Consider the following 26584-nt stretch of genomic DNA (forward strand, 5'->3'; position numbering starts at 1 on the left):
AATATATTGTCATCAAGATTATTTTACACTTCTGTGAGCTGAGAATTTTTTTAGGTAGAAAGCCACAAACATGTGATTGACGGCTGCTTTTACAAAGTGAAAGAAAATTTGTTGTAAAAGGCTACAGAGTCAGAACTGATGCCCAAGTGGAACTGACTACCCAGAGGCACGGCCTAATGTTAGGATGAAGCTTCATTCTCACTTTTTCTTTTCATTGTTCTCTCTTGAAACTTACCTGTATGTAATCACTTTTTGGTTTTGGACTATTATCATAATCCTGTTCCAAAACTCAGCATAAAGGTAGTGCCTTAGCGCAGGCTAAATTTATTCCCCTTACATTAACCCTTGCCTACTTGTTATTGTCAAAGAAACACTAGATGGCATAGAAAGAGTATCATAGTAAATGAAAGCACACTGTATATACACTATAGCTGTATCATGTTTGCATATACATCCTTGTGCTAAAGAAAAATAATAAAAATATGATATCTCACTTTTGAGAAACAGTCATTTCTCATTAAGATTCCAATAGTGACAATGATTCCCAGAAAGTTCAATGTATTCATGATTGAACTCACAGTGGATCTCCTAAAAAGGAAGACTATTGCATACTGAACCATCTCTTCTGCTCTTTCCTTCCAGGTGAACTGCAAGTAGCAGGATGAGACATACAATTGTCCAATATGGAGGTGAAAAATATGTGAATGACCATTGCCAGATATGCATCCCAGTGATGAGTAGAGCTAAGACAAGAAGTCAATATTTTGGTTACTTCTGTGTTCTGAGAAAAGAATTTTAAAAAGCTTCATGTGTGTTTATAATGCCTCTCTCTTTCCATTTATAAGGAAGTGCTGATGCTCCCAGAAACATCATTCAAATGTATACCACCTTATTAATTATGGGTGGTCCATATCCATTATTATAATTTTCCTTTTGGAAAACTAGAAACAGCATAAGAGCAGATAATCACTCATGGATGAAGGATGTAAAAATCAGCATGTATACATTTCTGCTGGGAGGCAGTGACACTTGCTTGAGTTCTTACACAATTTTGTAGCACATTTTCAATATTTCCTGGATGAAAGGGCAGATCAGCATTCCAGCAGAGGAGGAGATTTCTAAACAATAAATAGCAGGAAAAATCATTATTAAAATGCTTTTGTATCACAGGTAATTATAATAAGAGTTTTTACTGTTAGTCTCTGAGGGGCTTTGTTGTGTGAATGTGAAAAAAAGAAATCTTGAGGATTTCTTTGCATGTAAGTCATAAAGGAAAAGAATTTATTCTAGCGCAGTTACTTAATGGCTGCCTTGTTTGATTTGAAGCTTACCCTTAATGTGCTATTCCTCCCCTATCAAGACAGGGCAAAGAAATTTAGTCCTGAAACAACATATCTTTTTTTATAGAAGTTGGATTTTCTCCTATGAACAGGCTACCCCATGTCTAAGAGAGCAAAGTGGAGGAAACAACTGTTCCAACTTTAACCCAAACACCATCCCAAAGACATTGCAGCAGCATATACTTAAGTCATATCTACCCAGTACAAGAATCTCCACCTCAAAGTCTTTAGAAAATTTAATGACTAGAACAATATTACCTTAAAAAATACAATATTTAATCTATTCCTTTATCCGTGTTCTCATTCTTACATTAGCCTGTATTTAACTTTTGGCTCCAAGTTTGTAGTTTATTTATGCATTCTAGGAAAAAATTGATCTCATTCTAAAACTGGATCACTGAAAATACTAAACATATTATTTTTATTATTATTCAGGGGGGGCTTAGAGAGCCAGACAACTTGAAATTTAAAAGTTTCTCTCTATTATTCAGAGAATGTATGAAAACAAATCCTCAGCCTTTATTAGTTCTGTTATGTTTATTAAGTTTTCCTACATTTGGTTCTTTATAAAAGTAATATTAATTTTAAAATTTTAAGCAAAAAATAAGGATCTGTATGGAAAGAGTTGTCATAGTTTGACATGACACATAATAAATTACTTTTCTAAATAAAATAAGTCCATATGTACCAAGGTTTTTTAGTGCCCTCATACAATAATCTTAAAAACCTCTATTTTTTCTCCTTAAACAAACCAAACACATCAAAAGAGACCCCACATTATTATATTTATGCTGTGAAATATACTCAGTATAAGTTTGTAGAGCCACTACAGAATTTTCCTAATGGCTGAGATCTCAAAAAAATCACAATTGCAACTGACACTAATTGGGGCCCTTACTGGCAGCCTGAACAAAGAGACCATGGCTTAGTCAAACATAGCTACTAATCCTTAACCCTGGAGGAAGTCTCTCTGGGTCAGTGCTGCTATACATCATTTGAACTGCATGGGCAGGCTTGTTTTACAAGGCATGGTCAGTGCCTGTTTTACATCTGTACTTTCAGTATGTTTCTGTCTTTCCCTTCCTTCTTAAAGAGCATCTGTTTACTATACTGAAAATGTAGGTGTGTGCTAATCACCTAGATTGTACAGAAAGCGGAAGAGAATGGGAATTTTGATAACATAGCATTTGGAAGCTGATAATGCTGGGCATACTCTAAAAGGCAAACAAATACTTTGCTATAAATTAGAAGACTGTGGCAGCTACCTGCCATGACCTCAAGCAGGCGAGATGCGTCGGCTAGCACTGCCCGTGTGAGGCCGGGTGGCTGCCACATGAGTGGGTACTCCAGGGGAATGGCGTCTGCCACCCTGGTAGTGCTGATTGCTGCAGCGTGGGTTACGCAGCTTTGGTAGCTTCACACGCTGAGAGGAGACAAAGAGACGAGAGAAGAACACTTGTTTGCAAGCCCAAAGAGTCTTTATTCCCCCAGGCGGTGCAGGAACAAAGTGATCTTGGGGTGGATGCAGTGACAAAATGCCAATGAAACAAAGGCTGGCAGCAGATTAAATAAGGAGTGGGCGGACAGGGGTGTAAACCTGCATCAACCAATGGGGACAAATGAGAGACAGGATTGACAACCCACAGGGAGTGAACAACCCTGACTGATTGTGTTGGGGAAGATGAAATAGGAAAACCTTATAAATATGATTGCCTGGCAAAAGATTTGGAAAATGCAGACATTGAGATGAGAACTAGATTTGAAATAACAAACCTTGACTACTGAATAACTAGAAAACAATAGTATAGCCAGGCTGAAAGCAATCCCCCTTTCTGATTAAACAATGCCCTTTACCTGCAGATAGGTCCAAAGGTCACACGGAATGCTCTGTCTCACCTCCAATGCATGGTTCATCCCACACCTGTGACCCTCCCCTGAAGTATCAGGTATCTGTGACCCCATTGGCCCAAGTCCTGTTCCAGCCCACCTTGAAGCCCCTGATAAGGTGTGCCCGAGGGACCGGACGCTCTCTTGGACCTTCCTCTCTTGGACCTTCCCCTGGGACCCTTACCTGGAACCCTTGCTCCCTCTCTCTCCCTCTCCCTCTCCCCCTGGGCCTGCCACGAGTTGCGCCTGGCAACTCCAAGCAGGGCCTTTCCCCCTTTTAATAAACCACATTTTCTAAGACCTGACTTCAGAGATCTCTCATCCATCCAAACCATCCTGGAGACCCGTGCTCGTTACAGACTGGACCAAAACAGGGAGAAAACAGGGAGAGGTGAGAAGATTGACAGGTACCAGGGGATCCAAGTGGCGGGAACTCTCAGGGTAAACAACTTGGAACAAACCACTGTGAGGGAAACAATTGGGACATACAAGGAACAAACCTAACTAACATTAATAAAACACCTGACTAAATAAACTCAAACCACAACAGAAGACAAAGAGTAGATTATTGTGGTGCAATAAATCGTAAATGACAGAGAGACACAGGAAGAAAACACTTCACTGATGGATTGGGAGATACCAGTCAAGTTAGTGAAGTCTGATTCAGTCAAATTATCTGCAAACTCCTGTTATCCTTTAAGTCTCTGTAACTGTAATTTAGGATGGAACAGATCACCCACAAGGATGCAAATGATATACTTTTTCAAACACTAGGATGCCACCCACAAGTGATTGCACAATTCTATCAGTAAAATGCTTTAATCCAATTCAGGGCATCTTTGTGGATGTTTTTCCCCATCTTCTTCTAAATCCAGGTAAAGAGAACAATCTTAAGAAACAAATTTCTCATATTAATACAGCTGACTAAAATAAATTGGTTTGAAAGAGTTGGAAGAATATTATCTGGCATAGCAAATCTGATAATTCACTATGTCATAGTGAGGTCAGATGTTGTTTGAGATATATCAGCATAGGCTCTACCAAATTAAGCCCGCCTCTGATCAACAAGAACTGTAAGGTTTAGGTCCTAAGACTCCGTTAGGTCTCATTCACCAGCTATAGAAGGGATGCTGCTGTGGACCAGCTCTGTGGGTCAGTACAAAACCCACATCACCCTGAAATGAGTCCACCATTCCTTATCCTGCAGACAAGTCTCAGGTTTCAAGGTCAACCTAAATTTCTGTGCCCAAGTTCAAAGCAATTGATAAAACATTTACTTAATACAGTGAGAAATGTGCTAATAAGTACATTCTGCTTCTCATTATCTAAAAATATTTAATGATGGCATCGCAATTATCTTAGATATGGAGTGGATTCTACAAGGAATTCTGAATAATTGCTTTTGCGGTTACCCTTTCTCTCCACCAGCCCCATGTATTAGAGTTCATTTAAGCATAATTTCTTTTAAAATACTTACAAAAAAGTGGAAGGAATTTTCTTGATTAGACAGCTTAAAATTATATTAAACTTCCATAGTTTAGCACATAACTTTAAATAACAAAGATGTTGCATCTGTAAATGATGTGTGTTCTTATCCTTCTCAGGTTTTAGGGCATTTAGGTTTCAGTATCCTTTGTTTGTTTATTTTACTTTTATGTTTTCTTTTTCCCTTTCTTTTTCTCTTAATTTTTATTTTCTTTTTCTTCTTTTTTTTTTTTTGGTGAGGGAGGGTTGGTTTTGTTTTGTTTTTTGGGGGGCTAGGGGCTTGTGGGTTTTGGGGTTCTTTCATTTTTTTTCCTTTTATTTTAAACAACGCTTGCTCCATCTAGTGGTAGTTTCTCAAGGGAGAAAAAAAAAAAAACCAGAAAAGCTCATAAATGCATATAAAATGCTTACTAAAATAAAAATCTCATCTCAAAATCAGTAATGTTTCCACTCAGATAATTTGGCTTGTTTAAGACCTTTTCCCTTTTACACTTTACATAGAAAGAAGTAAAAGGCGTATGAAAAAATTTTATCCTTAGCGCAAAATAAAAATATAAACTATTATGCAGTGAAAATCCACTGTAGCTTCTTGTATATCATCAAATAGACAAAAGGAAATGTTTAATTTTTTAATTCTACAAAGACTTACTACAACTGTCTTTAATACATTGATTAGTATCTTTCAGTGATCAATTCCATCAACTAAATGCCTTACCTTGCTGACCGTCCAGCTCTACCTGGTGGTACATTTATTGGTGGTGTCTATGTAGCTGGCCTGTTACCTGATAGAATTGTTTCACATACACAAGGGAGAGGTTATTCTTAAACTAATTACACTGGCTGCATGGTGAGAAAAACCCCTTCTGGCCCAGCTTTTTGTCTCACAACAATCTCTTGATAAGCAGCTGCAAGCAGCTGCAAGAAGATAGGTAAATTATTTTCCGATGGCAATAACTGAAGCACTAATGGCTGGAGATTACTGTTTCAGCAATTTTTTTAAAGTAATTTCCATATTAGTTACAAGATGTATTTTATCCCCATGTGATAAAAGCAGTCATTCTCACAAAAATGTAAGGGCTCAGGGTACAGTTGATTTTTTTATAGATATGTATTTTCTGTCGCAGCATACCCTAAAGAGACACAGGATTCAGATTAGCATATCTGTGCTCTGTTTGGTCCATTTATATCCTCTTATTCCTCTGCTTGAAAACTTGAGGAACTATTGCCTACAATTCTGAGGCAATACTGAGGCAATTGTAGGCAATTGCCTACAATTCTGAAATCAGTCAATCCATTATATATATTTTGGCAAATTGGATTAATCACTTAATTTCTCCATATCTGTTTTCCTATCTCTAATATGTACTAGTCATTGTAGAAATTAATTTTTGAACAACAATTGAAGCTGACTGATATCTCCTGTAGTTTTCCTAAAGGAATCCAGGAGACAAGTTTAACTAACTCAAAGGTGTAAAAAAATTGAGAAAGGCTAACTAATTCTCATAAAATGGGTTTTTATTTAAGCTGGTTTCAAACAACACCATTTTAATTGGACTTGTTCATTAAAATAATTACTTGAAGGCCACTCAGCTGAACAAATAAGCTATTTAGGAAGGTGGCCATAGAATACCATAAAAATATACTATTTTAACCAGACGTTCATGTCCTTCCCTGGCCACTCCATAGGAAAGCAAAATGTGCCTTTCTGTTTTCACACTATGCCATGGGCATCAAGTTAAGGAGGCAAGAATTCCAAACACACACTGCAGTGAATATCTGACCAGTCAGCTCTGTTCAGCTGAGTGCCATTTTCTCTGCCATGAACTGCTGTTTGCCAGGTGCAAGACCTAACAGTTGTTGGTATAACATTCAGCCCCACCGAATACTGTGACACTTGTTAAAGTGAATTATTTAAAAGTTTAGCTAACTTTTTACCCCAGCTTTAGTTACTCTAAGTACATTCAGCCAAAACTGTTGTGCTTGATTGCCTTGGGGATGTCACACTTGTTGTATGTTCACTGAATTACTACAAATTCAAACCTCCTGCAATCACCAGGCAATAAGATTTCTTCATTTACCATCTGTAACCACTGCAAATTTGTCTGCAAACTCTCACACTTTCTCTTTTACTAGGTAACTGAATAATTCAAAACCACAAAGATATAAAAAGAGAAATAACAGTCAGAAATTGTAACCAGCCCTCTTCTTCAAGTCTCCAGCAAAAATGAAAAAAAATAGTTTTAAGCTTGACACTATTTCTTTTTATTCTTTCTTGACAGCAGAAAAGGAAGGTTTATGATGCAAAAAATAATATTTTAATTCAAAACAATTGAAGAAAACAGAAAAGCTGGCTATAAAAGGATCTCTTTTCCAATCATAAAATGGTTTGAATTATGATATTCCCTTCACCTCATGATGAGAAGATTTGGGATTTAGTTCCCCATGGCTATAAAATGGAAGAATGTCCTAAACAGTCAGCTACCATGTGGTCTCTGCTGGAGCTTGCAAATCTATTCACTAGTGAAAAAACTAGTGCAAACAGAGCATTCTGCCTGTAAATAAAAAAGGGAATGGGTACAAGCAGACAAACCTATTTCCTTCCATCACAATCCATATCTTAAGACACAGAAAACATTCAAGAAGGACAAGAAGAGTTGCCTCAGAAATGTTGCATGATTTGAGACAGTCTTCTAAGATGCAAATACACGTGTTCTGAAATGAGTAGAAGCTACACAGCCTCCAAGGAAATGGGGGGCAGTGTCCTTCTCAAATGTATATCTGCCATCTCCATTATTAATTCCAGTCCCAATATGTATCAAATACACTGGATTATGGTACAGGGTAGCACTGTTGGGAGGTGGAGGGATTTTTAAATTCCAAATATATGTAAACTGGCTGAAAAGCATGCCTTTGGCAAACAAGTGACTTGTCTTTTTAGGATTGATATTATAAAGATTTGATGCCAACAGTTAATGATTCTGTTGCTTTGAATGTCACTTAATGGAAACATTTTTAATTGTTCAGTGACTTGGCATTCAAAGGACTCTTTGGGAGCTGCTAGTGACCTCCACCTTAGGGAAAAGGATTTAATTGCTGAAATAATGGCATGTTGGTCTATTTTCCTGCCTAACTCTATTTTTAAACAGGGAAGAGGATGTGCTTGTGTAGTGCAAATAATTCAGAAAAGAAGAAATTAATGGGTTAGGGCATTGAGATGTATAGAACCTTTGCAGGCACATGCCAAAAAATGGGGTAACTAAACATTTCCACAATTACTGCTTTTGGCATTAATTTTTATTTTGAGGTTTTTACTTACATCTTCAAAGCAAGTTTAAAAAAATATCAATTTTACTGGAGATAAATTAAAATCTGCTTTATTTGACATTTAGGGTGCACTGGTTATTAAAACTATTCTCCCAGATGATAATGGAAAAAAAATGCACTCTGTCCACAATCATTGTTATGTTTATCTTAAACATATTTTTATGAGTACATTTTATATTAAGTTAAACAATGTCAAAATTATTCTAATGGTTCACCATTTCTGTGCAGTTGTCTAGTAGCTGAATTAGTCACCACCTACACTGGAATGTTTTGACTGGATTAATTGATCAGGCCAAACTGAAAAGGACTCAGCTTTTATGAGAAGCAAAAGTAGTAGGGATAACTGCAGCCTTGCAAATTGAATAGATGATTACTCATTAGGTCTGTAAAGAGACAAATGTTCTCTTACATTAATCTCAAGGAAGTACATCGTACTCCCACATCTAGCCCCAGCTGGCACCAAATTTAATACAATTCTACTTTGCATTGCTTTGTACCAGATGGGTTTTGTGTACAAGAGATATACCTGAAGCCATTTTTTAAAAAGGAAATTGTTGCCGCTGAGAGAAATAAGGCCGTGGTCTGTTCCTATCTCTCAGATGAATCTTCTGGAGCACTTTTTCTTCAGGCAAGAGTGGCAATTGTCCTTTAAATTTCCAGTATCTAAAGCTGTGCACAGTCTTCCCATTAACTTCCAACCTACACTTCATTGTATTCCCATACCCACACAAAAAATGGAAGAGTTTATTTATAACCCTACTTACTATCTCTTTTGCTCCAGGATGTACGAATACAATTACTCAGTCCTTGACTGAAAAAGTAATTTCTACCTTTCTTTCAGTTACAAAACTTGCAGCTTCTAAATCCAGCTGTCTGGAAAATGGCTGTCTTAATTTCCCACATGCATGTCAGCAAATTTCTGAATGCACAAAGGCAGACTTCCCCTTCTCAATTCAGGATGCAATTTTCAATTACCTTCTCATGGCTTCCAGCTACAATCTGGGTTTTCTGACTGCACATAACCTCTGACCTGTTGTAGTAAGAATCACTCCCATCTCAGAAAATGATAGTCTCTAATTATCACTATATTTTTAAACTTCACTTTAGCACCTCTTCTCCCCTTTGATATATTTGTGGATATCTTTCCTATTCTGGCCTAATGGGTGAAGGATTTCATTTGTGTGCTGAATAGAGGTTCTTTTTGCATTTAGAAATTCACACTGTATAAACAACTTGCCTGTTTCTTTGCACACACACTTTGACAACTTGAATGCATTATCCTAAGTTTTAATTTTGAGCATCTTAAAGCTTTAAAAAGTTTGCAATTATTTTTCTTCTTAAAAAAAAAAAAAAAAGTAATACTAAAAGATTCTCTAATGTATCTTATTTCTCTCTTTTTAAAGTTAGATTTGACAGATGACTGACATAAGCTCCCTGGCTATATCAAAATAAAACAAGTTACCTGAGTGGCTTCTCCAGCAGCTCAACAGTGCCAGCAGTGATGCAAGAGAAACTGGATATCATCATTAGTCTTTAAGTTGCCCCACACCTGGACAGAATCAGCAGGTTGCAAAGAATTTAAGTGTTAATGAAATGAATGAAAAGGGATTATACATTAATTTGAACATCCCAAAATAACCAGTGCCATAAATGTAGGCCTTTTGCCAAGCACTAACTTGCAGCAACAAGGATTAGTCAACTTTGAGGGTTTCTTAATAAATTACATAAGTAACAGTGGATAAAGATAAAACCACCCAACACAGGATGTTTCACAGTGTGAAAATTGCACCACAGACCATGTAATGTACCACTTCCCTGCTGAATGACAAAGTTAAAGGGGCTACAATATAGAAAGGAAGTATTCTGCAAAGGAGGTGAATGAACATATTGCTTTGCACAAACCAATTTTCCCCCACATTATTAAATTCCCAGGTCACATCTCTCAGTCCTATAAACATGCTTGTGTGTTGGTGGTCAAACCAAGCCTGCTTTTTTTTCTTGACTGGCCAGACACATCATTTTGACCCTTCTGTTCTCCCAGCTCAACCTGTTGTTGTTATTGGATCACCTTTCACAGAAACCCTCTTAGTGTTCTGTTCAAGTGTACAACAGTCCAGAGAATCTACAGGAATTCCAATTTATAATTTATAGTATTTTTTCCTAAAAATATACAGACAAGGAAGAGCATACACTGAAACAGTCTTTTTCACACATTTTTTTCTCAAGTCTTCTCAGTTAAGGAGACTGGGTAGACAAAGCAGCTTTCCAACATATAAAAAAATGTACTCAGTGTTTTCACAAAATCCACCTTTGCTGTATTTAACAGCAAAATCCTCCCCAGGATCTCAGATCATAAGTATAAATTATGCTTTCAAACATGGGTTCACTGGATTGTTCTTCTAGCACTGATTGTTCTCCATCAAATGTCCTTTCTCTTAATGGGCCGTCATTCATCTTTTCATAAAGAAGAAAAGCACTAGAAGATGTGCAGCTGCTGGACATCTCTGTGGTAAGGTGACAAAAAATTACCAAGAAATATCTTAAAAAACCCCTCAACACCAAGAAAGCAGACCAGTTGCACCTACATGAGGCATCTAGAAACAGCAGCTAACAATAACAAATGGTTACAACATTATTTCTAGCTTACACTCATGCACCACATAGAAAAGGAAATAACTTGAATTTCTGTTAAACAGCATTAAAAGGATATTCATCATCTCACTAGCATCATCTCACTTGTGTCCGCATTTTTCCTGCTCCCAATTTCTCAGCATGGCTGCTGACATCCTAAGAATCAAGGCAGAACATCAGCTAAGCCTGCAAGGTGAGGGCTCTAAGGAGAGGCTGACCTCTCCCAAGATATGGAGCACAAACTAATTTCCATTTTCAGATCTTTCCAAAGCACAGGCCCATGTACAGCATCCTTGTAACAAAAGTCACAGAAGTGATCATGCCTTTCCTGTGAGAGACATTTGACAGAGTCCCTTCATGACTGTGCTTATTCAGCTGTTGACAAAAAAAATCTCATATATCCGTGGCTCTGCATACTTTTCAAGGAAGGAAACAGTTTAAACCAAAATTTATGTCATATGTTTTCCAATGGGACAGCATATATTGCAAAACAGCTTCTACTTCTTTAGTCTTTCATAGAACAAAAAACTTGCCCACATTCAAATATTTAATTTATGATCTAAACTTTAAGTAAAATTTCTACAGAAGAAAAGCAATCCTGTATTTTGAAAAATACTGACAATGCATTTAAATGCACAGGTCAGGTATTGAACACAAAGTATACATTCCTAGCATTCCTGAAAATGTGTAAAATACGTATACATAATTTCAATGATAACAGAAAATATAATGCGTTGAATTTGCTGCTTGTCTCAATTTTTGACAACTGTTGTTAATTAGGATCTATCAGATTACAGTAAGGTATGACATTTGTCTCTAATATTTCCCAAGAGCTGCATATAGCACAAAAGTAGAAATGAACATAGAGCTATTACAGTATTATATGTTAATTAGGTTTTCTGTCACAGCAACAAAAGTTTATTGATGAAATTTCATGTTAGATGTGGGAAGGGAAAGGGAAACAGGAAGGAAAAGAGAAAGGGGAAGGTGTAGGGGAAGATGTTAAACCCAAACATGCATTCCTCTGCCATTTTAAAAGTCAATGAGGTTCAAGCGATTGTCACATAAAAGACACTCTTTGACTAAAAGTTAAAAAAAAAATTAAAAGTAGAGTGTTGAACATTTTACAACCCTGATTTATACCACCCTAACAGAATTACAACTATTCTTCAGATGGTCAGCAAATTTTTCACATTCAGAGATGCATTTGAACTGTAACAGACAGTTATTTTTAAGGATAAAATTAGACATATGTCCAAGCTTTGTACTTCAGAATTGTAACTCTCTAGTGTCTCCTTAGAGAGCATAATTCTAAAAAAAAAAATCTATTTGAATGTAACTACTCATTAACAACTCATATGAGTTGTGCTTTGAAGTTTTGAAATATACGTATGCATGCTACACAACTAAAACTGATTGTGAAGATACATTTTCAGTGACTAATTGTGTTCAAAGAGGCAATAGATTTTAAAAATCACCAGTATTTCTCAAAAAAAAAATTTATCTGTAGCATTTCTGTTTTAATTATGCTGGTAATAGTTAAAAAAATCCTTTCTTTTGTTATTTTATAGTGGGACTTATCTTCACAAAGAAACTTTAAAACATAGCTGAAAAGGTATCTGGTTGGACAAACTAATACAATTCACCATCTTTTACAGAAACCAATAGATTTAAGCATCAAAAGAGGGCACATAATATTTGATTAATCCACAGTAAATACTGAGAATTATTTTTATATAGTTGTCGGGACTCACTCCCTGATTGGGGTGGCCCAGAAAGGTGGTAAAGACTCTCCTCCAACCCATGCCTCCAAAGAAAGACTCAGTAGTCTTCGGTTGTCCAGTCTCAAGGTAGTTTATTGTATGTTATCTAAAATATTTTCTTTCTGAGCTGCTGTGGTCCGTTCAGCAGTCAAAGGCACACTCTGACACCCAGAAGAAGGCTTGTGCCTTCTTTTATATCATACATTGCGTATTAAACATTTATAGTTTTTCCCCAATGCCCATCACCTATATTGAACAGTGACTTTCTACTCTAAACCAATCTGTGAGTGCCAATATCACCAAGAACATGGAGGTTAGGAAGAAGAAGGAAAGATGACAGGGCACATCCAAATCCCTCCATCTTAGAACTTCTGTACCCCCATGTACAAAACTCAGACCTCTCTGTACAAGGCCTAAAACCCCCTGTACAGCACTCAAAAACTCTTCCTTTCACTTTGTGACTACTTCTACTACAATATCTAAACTTTTGTGATTTCTTGTTCTTCCTGCAAGGTTGTAAATTGTTCCATGGATCAGGTTCAAAGCCACAGGGATCTGTGGCTGCATTCCAGGGTCTCAAATGCTTCTGACCTGGGCCCGGAACATCCAAGAGTGTCCAAGATACATTCTGGGTTCCAACATATAGTCACAGTTCTACATATGTAGACTTATATTTATATAGTCAATTTATGGGTTTCTTCTAATTTTGCAATGTTTTCTTAAATTCCAAAATAAATACAGATTAGGAAATGTAATTGGCTTATATTAATAGTCAGTTTTATCTCTTGAAAAGTTTCAGGGAACATGGATTTCATTAAGAGGGAAGTAACTTTTCAGACATTTCAGGAAGTCACACTCAAAAGTTTTATTTTTTCCATTAGATATTTTAAAATAAATACATACTGGCCATTACTTTGTTGAAAAAATTTCAAGGGTTTTTTTTGTTCAATCATTTTAGATTAAAGCTAGAGATACATAAATAAGGCCATAGCACTAGAAAATGCTTATTTGCCTGAAATAGATGGGTCTTGATACAATTTTAATAATAAAAGAAAAATTCCTGGAAATCCATACACTTTTTAAGAAAATACATATAAAATATAATATTAAAACATTGTTTTGCTGAAGATCAGAACACAGCAAGAGCATTCAGTTCTAGTATAGCAGAATTTTGGCCCTGTATCTATTCATTTGTACAGACTTAAAGCCAAAATTAATGCCAAGAACTTTAATGAAGCTGTATTATTTAAAAAAAAAATAAGTTTTCAGCTAGCCTATGACTGCATTTTTCCTGGACAGTACAACAGACTATCAATAACAGAAGTGAGACCTTTCCAGCAAGCTAAGCCAGAAAATCTGGAAAACAGTGAAGAACAGAGTGGATCTGTATTCTAATGTCAAAAGGTATCCTCAAGATATTTTCCCAGGAAATTAAAGAGTTCAGAAAATATTTTGCTTTTCCATTCTGTTTCTAGAAATTTGGTTTACTGAGTTTTGTATTATCCCAAGAAAAACGATACTGCAAACAAAAATCTGAACTTGTCTCGGGATTCCTTTCAAGATTGTAACCACAATAACATTGTTTCCAGCACACATGGAAAAATAGGTTAGTACTCTGACATGAAAACAAGGCCATAAATACTCACCTAAACACACCAACTGATATTTTTGTGCAGAACTTTACATTATGGCAGCAACTCACACACCCAGACTGCTCAGAAGTTGCTCATTGCCTTGATCCATGAGTAATCTCCTGGACAGGTTAAGTTCAAAGTTAGCAGCACTTGTTAGTCAAAAGGTTTAGTTGTCCCCAAAGTATATTTCCATCCTTCTCAGTTAATATCTTTATTAACTGAGGGGCTGCACATTACTGGGAGAAGGATATTATTCAAGAGGGAAAGACAGCAGCATTCTTCACAGAGGAAAGAGATAAAAAATTTAGAAAATAACCTGATTGTATCACATATTTTATTAAACTATTCATTTTTCTTGATAATGGCTGAGAATTGTTTCCATGGCTTTCAAAATTATTTCTAACCATTTGTATTCAGAAACCTGTGTGTGCATCCAGTGCATACATGAAGTGGAACATTAAAAAGCAAAGCCTCAGGAAATTGTGTATTTTACTCTCCTGGAAAAGTTGCTCTTTATTTCTGCAGGCTTCCCTAACAAGACAGATGGGCATCTAGATAGGCATTGAGGATGCTTCCTTATAACACACAATAGAGCATCATATTCCAACCATTCACTAATTCTGGCACACCGTAAAGAAACGACAAATTGCTGAGATGATGCATCATATCTTCTGATACCTCATTGAGTGCCTCATAAAGTGCTGTACTGCTCCATGGGGGTCAGTCAGCACATTCAGAGGAAGCTAAAATATACCCAGACTCTGCAGCCTAGAACTTTGCCACTGCTGTCAACAATATAGTATTCTACAATAGCACACTGGTAGTATTCCCAAATTTTTTTTCTATTTGAATACATATATTTCCTTTCTTCTCCTCAAATAAAAAGAAACCAATTTTTCATCACAAAAAGTGTAAGTTGCCTCACAGCTCTTCTGTGGAAGACAGCGTTAAATCTGCCATTTACCTGAACAGCAGCAGAATTTTGCCAACATCAAGTACTCTTGAAAAATCCCAGTCTTCCTCTCTATTGTCTTGAGAATACATACAGAAGAAGACCAAGTTGTTACCATATAAGTTTCATAACATTTTCTGCAAGAGACAACACTATTTTCTTGTTTAATGAACCATGACTTTTGGTGGTGAAATCAAACCTGTTGCTCTAAAGGTTGCTACCATGCAAGCTCTGATGGAGCAAGCAACTGCAAATTTAGATGGATTATTTTTTTCATTCATACTGTGATGCAAAATGAATGAAAAATCAAACCTAAAATCTGTTCTTCCCTTAGTGTTGAGCCACAGGCATGCACCAGAGAAACATGACTGCATTTGGAAACCCTTCAGGTATTTTTGGCTGGGACAGAGGCCAGAGCACAAAGTAAAGCTTAGAGTACTTTTCTGAGTCCTCCACCATGGTATGGCTATTACCCTCTCTTAACATGGCCTGAGAGATGGACAGCAGGTTTGTTGGATGGGTGGGTGGCTGGTTATCCTTGCACTTTTTCTCTGTACCTGTCTTCCCATAGCAAGGAAGAGGATATTTGCTACTGAGAGGTGGTTTTCCACAGGTGCATTGGTATTCCTTGGGCTTGATTTTGAGGGCAGCATCTGGGTGGTGCAAGTGTGGAGGAGATTATCCATCTGTAAGAAAGGAGAGGTGTAGAAGAGGGAGGAGGCAGACGTCAAAGGTTTTGAGAAATATCAGTTCAGCATAAAAATACCTCAGAAATAAAACAGAAGAAAACCAGAAATCACTAGGGACACAAAAAGTTAAATAGGTATAGCCTGTTAATCTATGATAAGAGATATAGACAGAGTTGTTATGGAAAATCCTAAGTGGAAAACCTTCAGAATTCATAATTGAGGCAAAAATGCAGCTGTAATATCTGAGTGTTTCCTGGCTAAAAAATTGCAAAATGCAGGAAGCACTGGCTGACTGTCCATGCAGAACGCCCTAAAGCAAACAAAAGTGAATCACAATTTCAGATCGGCAATAAAATTTTTAATCTCTGAAGGAAGGGAAAAACCCCAAACTTTTCTTTCACCAAAGTATTAAAAATATGCTATGCACCGTCCTCTCCTGCTCTACCACATGGATGTTCATTAGCTGATTTACAAATCAGCAGCAATTATAACATAACTTGCTTAAATGTTCTGAATGAGAAGACACTAAGGGACTGAAGGATGGCAGTAAAGAGCTTTTGTCTCTGTGCTGGTCTTGAATGAAAGAGAGTTAAAATTTTTCACAGTAATTTTAATTTATGGTGCTACATTTTGGGTTTGTGCTGCACATATTGTTGACAATACAAGGCAGTTTTCATTCCAGCTGAGCTGCACTGGCACAGGGTCAAGGCCTTTTCTGCTCCCCACCCCAACAAGCTGACTTGAACAAGGAGCTGGGGCAGGGGACATGTCTGTGACAGCTTACTCCAGTTTACCAAGTGGATATTCCATAGCATATGAGGATCAGCTCAGTAATAAAAAGCTGTAGGAAGAAGAAGGGATGGAAGACATTTAGAATTATGGACATTCAGAATAATAGCATTTGCCTTCCCAGGTGGCTGTTATGCATGGTGCAGGCTTGCTTTCCTTGAGATGACTGAAGACCTGCCTGCCTGTGAGAAGTGGTGAGTGAATTCCTTGGTTTGCTTTGCTTGCATGCACAGCTTTTGCTGCTCTTCTGACTCTCTTCCCCATCCCTCCGAGTGAAAGTGAGTGAATGACCAGCTTAGTTGCTGGTTGGAGTGCTAGAGATACTGACTGATAAGATCAAGCTTTTCTGCACAATGTGAAAAGTAAAATCAAATAAACGGTTCTCTAAACCAATTTCTGTATCATTTCAAAACCTGCATTTCTATACCAAAATATGCTTTTCCCAGATTCAGCTGAGATTTTAATATTAAAAAAAATAATATTTGTTTAATTTTAGGTATTTCCTGGGGACACTCGTGCAATTGTTATTATTCAGGGAATAATAATAATTTGGATTTGACAGTTTAGTGGCATGAAGATCAGGCATTCTTAGTCTGCATTTTTCACCTCAACAAGACAGAATACCTATGTCAGAATACATCTAAAGTGGCCAATTTGCACTAACAAAAAATATATATAAATATAGTTTCTACTGCCTAACATTCTATTTACATTACAGCACAGGGTTCATTATCTTTAATAGATTAAAATGAAATAAATTTTGTAGATAATGAATCTAATTTAGTGACTGAGTAAAATTAAGATATCTGCAGAAGAAAGATATGGATTTATTTGTGTGCGATAAAGGTGAGAGAGAGTTCTATGCATCTCGCAGAAATGCCAATAGAAGTATGAAGTTAACAGATTCTGATCACATGGGGTTTTTTGCATAGGCTGTGTTCTGGAAAAATTTTGTTAATAACTGCCAGTAGTACTAATGTTCCTTCAATCCAGCTATGCAAAGCCTTTTCAAATTTACATAATCTAGCAATATTTCAAATCTATTACTTGAAAAGTCATCAGATTAATAACGATATATTAGACCTGCTAAAACAAGATTTTTTTTAATAAGGGAAACCAAGTGGTTCAGTACATCACAGCAAAAGCCAGAAACAAACATCAGTAACATTCAAAAAATTCATAGCCTAGTTTTTCATGGCAAACAACTCTAACACAAATCATCCATTTAATATAAGATAAAAGCCACTCTAGAGCAAGTCTGCTTGCAAACAGGATTGTTATTTTCTCTTGAGTCTAGAAACTAACACTAACTTTCAATGATTATTCTTTACAATAGATCTCCTATGTTAGAAATGAAAGGGAAAAGAAAAAACAAAAACAACAACAAAAAGACGTGTAAGGAATTCAGGGATTTTCTTTTATTTTTTCTTTTTGTGTCTTTAACAATTACTCCAGCAGAAATATAGTTGCAAGCAACTTGCAGAAAGGCAGAAAAAAGAACAACATTAATTTAATTGATGGCATGGTTTTGCAAATTATACTGTAAATAAAAATAAGGCTTTCCCAGAGCAACATATAAATTGGATCCTTTCTAAATTCCCAGAGTGGTTCAGGGAAAGGCTATCTGTATTAAAGAAGTATCTAATTCTTGCTGTTCAGTCAACTAACAGCATCCAGCAAAAAACTTTTGAAGAATTTACAAGAAGCTGGAAGGCATCCAACTATTACAGAAGGAAGAAAACTTAACAAGCAGAAAAAAGTTGTGAATACTACTGTTTCCAAGCAATGCATTCTGTCAACATGGACATATATATAGGTATATGCTTCATGTGTTGACATATGTATGAGGGCAAGTATCAAGTTATAAATTAGTATGGGAACAAAGCTGGTAGAAGATAATGACAATTTACAAAATCAGACAATAATGCGGACTGGATTCAGAATTAAAATATAATGTTTGTGTATGATGTGCCATACCTCACAACACTAGTGATTGCAGATAGAATATTAATTTGCAAAAGGGTTTAGACTACAGGATAATTAGAGACAGAAGCAGAGATAATTGGCTAAGGTATTAAAAAAACAGCAGACAAATCACTATGAAGTAGAAACCATAGATATAAACAAAAAATTATCCTAAAATAAGAGGACAAAACCAAATTTTCTTGAAAATCTTTTGCACAGAGGTGCTTAAAGCATATTTTTGCAGGAGTTTTAGGCATACTAAATCAGAAAGAAAAAACATATATACCCAAGAGCCAAATATCTCACCAAACCCAGATATCTATCACCAAACCCAGATATCTATAGGCCTTGTAGTCTTTTAAATCATGGGATGTGATTTTTTTTTAACTTATGTGAGATATGCCATGAAAAAATTCTTTTTCTAATTGACCCAAACTAGATGTAAGAATGTAACACAAATATTTTTTAAATCCTCTCCAAAATATTCCTTCTCCTTCTACCATCCTGACAATAAGATTTTTCATACTGTGCCTCCAGCTGCAAAAGATAGACTTAACACCCCAAGTTCAAAAATAAAAATAATAAAAAATGAAATTAAAAATAAAAGAAAGAAGAATTACTCAATCTTTAATATATTTTATGTTTAGATCTTACTAGTCCTCTCAGAAAAGATGTCTTCATGTGTTCTTTCCTTTTACTGGAAAGAACAGGTTCAATTAAATAACTTGCCTGACCAGCAAAAACCAGAACACCATTTTGCTGAAAACCACTTGTGTCATTGACAACTCCAAGACTGTGGGTTAGAAGACTCTTGTGTTATTTGTACCCCTTCCCACAAAGGATGTATCTCTTGATATCTAAAAAGCAACTGCTATTTTTAAAATCTTACAAATGTAGAGATTTCAATGATTTCTAAAGCAGACAATATATTGATGACTACCTGTAGCTCAGGAAGGCTTCAAACAGTTTAAAACTGAACAGGAGAAATCACACCTGGGATGGGTAACACGAGACTTATTAGGTAAAAGAAATTCAAAGTACTTGAATGGTTTGTTATCATTCTGTTTGCTGGAATAAACAAGATGTATATAACACTATATACCAAAACCCAAATTAACATTTTGTCTGAAGTGTAATGCATTCAAACTTGGGGTAGAGCCACTTATAGTGTCATAAACAAATTTGTAACAAATTCAGGAGAAAAGCACCACCAAAACTTAACAAAACAAAACAAAAACCCAAACAAACAAACAAAAAAAAAAAAAACAAAAAAAAACCAAAAAAAACCAACACAAGTCAACTCCAGTGGTGGAGTCCCTAACTCACCAACTCTTGAAGATGATGGTTTCAAAAATATCTCTCTAGAATGTTATTTTTCAGATCCACAGAGGACCTTCCAGCAGTGATTCCTCCCTTGCATTCAGAAATATAAGCCTAAAAATCTTGCCCAAACCCACAAATATTTAATTTTAGGAGATAGATTTCACAACTCAAAAAGATCTGCTCTGTTACATTACTAGAAAATCTTCTGGTTTATTAGGGAAGAATAAATCCTTGGAGACTGACAAAACACACCCTTCCTAACAATGTTTCTCAAGACAACAGATATACTTCAACCTGCAAGCACACATCTGTGTTTGTATTAGGTTAATGCACATAAGCGTGTGTTTGCTTTAACAAAAGTCACAATGGGTGATTTTGTCATCATTCTTCAGATTTAATTGGCTTTTCTCCTTTCTACACAAATTTTAGCATTAGGAACTCAACCTATAATGTTAATCACAACATTTTCTACTTAGCCATAAGGATTTGAACCCAGTGTTTCCAAAAGTACCATCACAATTCAAAGACTACTGTACAATTCTGGGAATTAAAAAAAAAAAAAAAAAAAAAAAAAAAAAAAAAAAAAAAAAAAAAAAAAGGAGGCCCTAGCTAATCCATTTTATTTAGTTTTGCACAAAGGAGTTCAGTTGCCCTGCAGCAGGGTAAAAAAGAGGATTCTGTACCCTCCTGATATTGATTTCAATGCCTGTTAGGATATTAAAAGAATGGCACTTGTGACTCAGCTGCACTGAGCTATTTCTGTGATGGAGCAGTGTAATAAATCCAGCTTAATTTAATGGGTATGTTTTGCTTACAGCTAATGCTTGTTACTGACAGAAACTCAATTCCGAGTACCTTAGGCGAGAGACTGTCTTTTCCACCACATATTTTTAACATGCAGGACAAAAAGGCTGAGATTCAGAACAGAAACAAATGCAGCAGACAGAACCCACTTGTGAATCAGCTTGACATTTGCTCTAGACAGCTATTTCAGAACATTACTGTTTAACTTTGGGTCACCCAATTAGATGCATAGTAACTATGTACAGTGAGAATCCCTGGTGGCTTTGTGTCATGTCCAGAGCAGGTAAATGACAGGTTTTTCTGCATCAAATTTGCCAATTAAATATTTTTGCAAACTTCAGAGTGATGGAGACAGGGGAAAAGAATGAAAATGCCCCTTCCCAGGCAGTTTCTCCATTCTTGCTCTCAATCACTTTTGAGTTCAACATTTCATTATCAAATGTGCCAACTGCAATTTAATTAGCCAGCAAAGCCTCAGTACAAAAAGCTAGTCTGAAGAGTTTGGTATTATGAAGAGTTAGCTATTGCTTCACTTTATGGAGCTGTAAGTAGGAATGTTACTCTTGCCAGCCTTTTCTAAATTGAATATGACAGCTTTGATTTTTTTATATGAAATATAATACATCAGGTTGAACAGCTGGATAAGCTAGAGCTTCAACCACTTACAAGATTTTGTGAAATATTAAAGCAGAAATTTATCTACCATATAAGGTATATGCCTTAGAGTTGCAGTCAAAAAATCTCAAGATCTCATTTGTAAAAGTAAATATATAGTTGAGTATGTAGGATTGTGTGTTTATGTGTAAATACATTTATAATATATACAGGCAAAGGGAAATTGCATGTAGCCACATATACAAGTGTGCTTCTGTATACCATCTCTCATATACAGGTGCACAGGAATCACTGGATGCAGATGCTTGGGTTTAGTGGATTTTTATAAAACCTCAATATATTCAAGACACCTGTAAGCTTCTTGACTCAACACCCTTCCACAAATTCTTGTAAAACCTTCCTAGGTTTTATCCTATGTGAAATCAAACATGAATAGAATAGAATAGAATAGAATAGAATAGAATAGAATAGAACAGACTTGTTACATTAGCAGGGATATACAGTGATCATCTAGTCCAACTGCCTGACCACTTCAGGGCAGACCAGAAGTTAGGGTCCATTATGAAGAGCATAAAAGAGCAGATGCCTCTTTTAAAGACATTGACAGACATCTGGACATCAGTATATGGTCTTGTTTGCACCTTAACTCAGTCACAGGCAATTCTTATAATTGGATCACAACATGAGGGCAGCAGTATGGTTGCCTTTTCCTGGCTGCTTACCAGCTAGGCAGCCTGATGCATGTGCTGGTGCCTGGCTCTGTCCTTTCCCAGGGGCAGGACTTCAAACTTCTCCTTCATGAACTTCTGGTGGCTCCTGCCTTGGTAGGGTATGTGTTGCATGCCGGGTTGGTTCAGTTGGGGGTTTTAATAAATGTTAGTTAGATCAGTCCTATGTGCCCCTATTTTCCCCTTAAAATGGTTTGCTCCAGGCTGTCTGCTACAGGAGCTTTCACCTGTCAATCTTGTAACCACTGCCCTTCACCACGGAAAGTTCTGTATCAATCACCCCACCTCTGCATTCCCATTTGTCCCAGAACGCTGTACACACTGCTTTTATGTTCCCATAGGTTACCATGTTCCATGTCACTCCCCTGTCCTCTGTCCCCATTGGGTGAGGGGGGCTTCTGCCCCTGTTGGCCCGCCCCCTATTTAACCCAATGCTCCCCTTGTCCAAACTGCCATTTTACCCACGCGGGCCTGGGAGCAGCTGCTTTGTCCACCGCTGCAGCGGTGCAGGAAATAAACAGTTCTCAGCCTCATGGGCAGAGTGCACCTTCTCTCTCACCCTTTATCTCGCCTCAGCGTGAGGCTACGGGCACGGCAGACCCATGAGGAGGCACAGTCCTAGAGCTCCACACCCAGGCGGTGGCCCCGGTCTCACTGAGAAGCAGCGTGCCTAGCCAGGCACCCCCAGCTGCCCGGGACTGGGGCAGAGAAAAACCCAACACCACAGGTATGACCCTGGGGTAACACAAAGAGCAGCACCAAGTCATAACTCCAGGCAGGGAAGGCAATTGGACGCGGCCACAGCAAGGCTGCACTGGGCAGCACAGGGAGGTAGGAGAGCAGAGAACCAGGATGTGAGGGCAGAGGTTGGCACTGAAGAGCTCAGGAGTGGCCTGGGGTGATGGGCTGTGGGGCACAATCTGGACCTGGAGAACCCCCTGCTGAAATATCTGCCTAGGGGCTGGCTACAGGAATGGGCCTGGAGAAGGAATGCATTAGCCTTCAGGGGGAACAGAAAAATAATCTGGAACAGCCTGGCACATATAGAAGGACCCGTCCACAAACATCCCACCCTACCCATCAAGAAAAGGAAAAGACCATGAGGACAGCAACTCCACATGCCCTGTTCATAACACTGAGACTTTTCTTATAGTTTTAATGCATTTATTTTATTTGAATAGTTTGATCTGGAAGGCTGGGAACCCTTAAGGGCTGGTGCCTTCCCCAGCTGATGGCTCAGTCCTGGTCTGGTCAGCCCCAAAACACCCTCCAAGGTGACCAATGCCGTGTCAGCCTCTTATTAGCTGGAGAGGTGTGGGGGGCTATTTGTCCTCCTCTGGCCCACAGCGGAGCTTTCACTGCCCTGTCTGGAAGTGGAGGGCTGAAGCACAACCTCCCTTGCTTCCTTCTGAGTCTCTTTGTACTCTGCAGGGATGGCAATCACAGCAAAGGGGTCTTCTAGTCATCTGCAGCTAACTTAGACCCCCTCTACTGGCTGTGAAGGAGGTGCTGGGGAGCTCACTGGCACTGGGTCTTGCAGCACTGCTGAAGGAGGCTGGGATGGGAATGAGACTCTCCTCAGGAGGTAGCAGGGCCAGGGACACATGCAGGTTACTCCCTTGCTCCTGGTGGCACAGGTGCCCTGCCAGCCCAGTAGATGACAGCTGCTGCACAAATATCACCATGGCAAAGATCTTCAGCTTGTTATGGACACAGGAGGAGTGCTGGGTAGCTCTGGAAGCTGTTTATCCAGTTCAGGGCCTGGAGGTTGCCCACAGGATGCCTGAGTATCCTTTCTGAAGCTCACCATTAGGGTGCTTATTTTCCTTTTCCTCTTCTCTCCAATATAATATTTGTCAGCTTAGAGGAAAACACTCCAACTATGGTTTTATGCACCATACTGTGGCTTAAGCCCCAGGGACAAGAACATATTGCCTAGACTCCCAAGCTTGCAAAGCTTCTCTGAATCCTTAAGAAAATTTATTTATTTTCATTCCTTTAGGCCTGGAGGGATCTGCTCTCTCAGCTGTGAAGGCACCACATGGTACTTCTGCTATGTGGAGGAGTGGCAGCGGATCATCTTCCTACTGAGCAATGTTCAGCGCAAGGTACCCAACAAACTCAGCCTGCCCCAGGAAACAAACATAGGTCTTAGACAGCCTACTTTTGGTTTTTGGTTTTGTTTCCTTTTTTTGGGGGGGGGTGGGGGAGGACTGTCATGGTTTGACACTGGCGCAATGCCAGCACCCCCATGAAAATGCACTTTCCCAAATAATTGCTGTGAGATGTGATCAGGAACAGAGCAGAGCAGGCCCAAGCTTAATAACAAAAGAAAAAAACTTTATTAAACTACTACTACTATAAAAAACACAAACACTAAATCCAGGATGAAGACCCTCCAAAACACTCCTCTTCCTCCCACCCAATTTCCAAAAAAAACCACAGTGAGACACCAGCCAGGATTCCTGATCAAGTTGCCACCCTTCAGATAATCAATACTAAGTCCCTCAAAGGAGAGAGAAGTCTCTCTTGCACCACAGACTCCCCCAGGAAATACAATTGCCACCCTTATGTTTCCATGTCACACATGGCAACCGCCCGGAGAAAATCTGCCATGGTGACACTCTCCTTTCCATGTCACAGTGCTCTCACCACCATGCATGGACAGACTGCACATAGGGCTCCTTTAAGGATGCTTTGCCAAGGACCAAAAGAAACAACAGTTCAGCATCTCATCTTGGGACAATAGTCGCCCCATTTTCTTCTTCCCCTGGGGCCAAGGGTCTCAAGAGCAGAGATCTTCTTCTTCCTGAAGATAGAGGGCCTCTCCACACCCTCTTCAGCTTTCCTCTGTTCTCTCCATTTCCTCTGTTGGTAGTCACTGAAACAGGTCTCTTGGCCCACCACCGCATCCCCCTAAAATGCAGTCTCTATTACAGGAGAATTTGGTTCAGTCTATGGCTAACAAGAAAAGTCCAGCCACAAGCCACTCCATCATCTCCTCCCACTCAAAAATTTCTTCTTCTAACATCTCAGATCCCAGACTGTCTCTCTTCTACTTCAAATCGAGGAGGAGTAATATTTTACAAAGCCTTCATTTCCCAGGATAGGGTTAAAAGTTCAGACTCCCCAGACAGCTGAAATCTCTGCCCAGAAGCCAATTCCCAAGGCCAAGGCTGGGCACCTCCCCCACTTCTCCTTCTCCTCCGCAGGCAAAGTTACAGGTGCCGTCCGGATTCTCTGTCTCTTCCCTCTGCAGGGGAGGGATGACAAAGGTATCTCCGCTTCTCTCCACCCTTCCGTCCACAGGAGCTGGCTCGGTTCCAGTCCTTCAGTCCCCTCAGCTCACCTCGACCAGGCCACATGGCTTCCCCTCCCCCACCCAGCCCATGGCTGGGCAGGGGAGGTCTGCACTGCACTCTGACTGGAACCAAAGAGACAGTTCCCCTGGGAGTTCTTGCTTTTAACCCCCTGTGTTCTCAGAGGCGTGCCCATACCTTCAGTGGTCACTCCAGGTGCCAATATCCAAACCTCACTACTTACTGGTTTGACCCAACTTCCTGAAAAAATTCACTTCCATGTCAAACCACGACAAGGACACATTAAAAAAAAGAAAGAAACTTAAGATCTAGACATCTTCCACTTCATGGTATGTGTACTGTAGGAAATGATTCTATGATTCTACCTACAATAATTTAAAATGTATCTAGAGGAAAATTAAAGTCTGTAGTCTTCTAGTTTCCTGAAAAATTTCACTGGTGGTGGAAAATCTAATATACAAATAGAATCTTTTCACTGAACAGCTACACTCTCCAGGTGCACATAGAATGATCTTCACAGCCAGTAGCATCTTAGAATACTTTCTGCAAAATTTCTTAACACGTATAGTACCCTGTAGCATAGTGGCTAGGGATGGGAATTCTTAACAACTCTAAAAAATATAGATAAAAGATAAATTTTATCTCTCATTAGAAAAGATAAAGAGATTTATCCAGAATTTTTCTCTGAAGTTATTTTGACACTCATGAATCTCACTTAAAGAATGCTCAAACTCATACATTATACTATAGTTTCATCAGTGGAGAACCTGGCCAATTATAATATGGGAATTCTAAGAGGTGGGGGGAGGGAGGGAAGGAAGAACAGAAATGAAATAATACTCCTTTAAGTTGTTAAAAAGTATGGCTACCTTATACAGCTCCTAGCACACCTGTAGGAAGCTGACCAACTTCTTTGGCTTCAGAGCTGCAGAGTCCATTTGTGGGCCCTGAAAATATAATATTGTGTTTTTCAGTGCTAGGGCGTTGTCTTGGTTTGACAAGGAAGTGAGTTTTTTCAGGAAGTTGGAGTCAAACCAATCAGTGGTCAGATTTTAATATTGACACCTGTTGTGACCACTGAGACATTGGACACACCTCTGAGAACACAGGGCGTTAAAAGCAGAGAACTCCCAGGGGAACTCTCTCTTTTGTCCCGGCCAGGGAAGAGTGCAGACCTCTGCTGTCCAGCCACAGGCTGGTGGGGGAGGGGAAGCCATGCGGCCTAGGAGAGGTAGGCCCAGGGTGTGAAGGGACTGGAACCAGGCCAGACGGAAGGGTGGAGATAAACTGAGATGTCTTTGTTTCCCCCACTAGAGGGGGAGAGAGAGAGAGAGA

This window comes from Anomalospiza imberbis, chromosome Z (genome assembly GCF_031753505.1).
Source record: "Anomalospiza imberbis isolate Cuckoo-Finch-1a 21T00152 chromosome Z, ASM3175350v1, whole genome shotgun sequence".
NCBI classification, from domain to species: Eukaryota; Metazoa; Chordata; class Aves; order Passeriformes; family Viduidae; genus Anomalospiza; species Anomalospiza imberbis.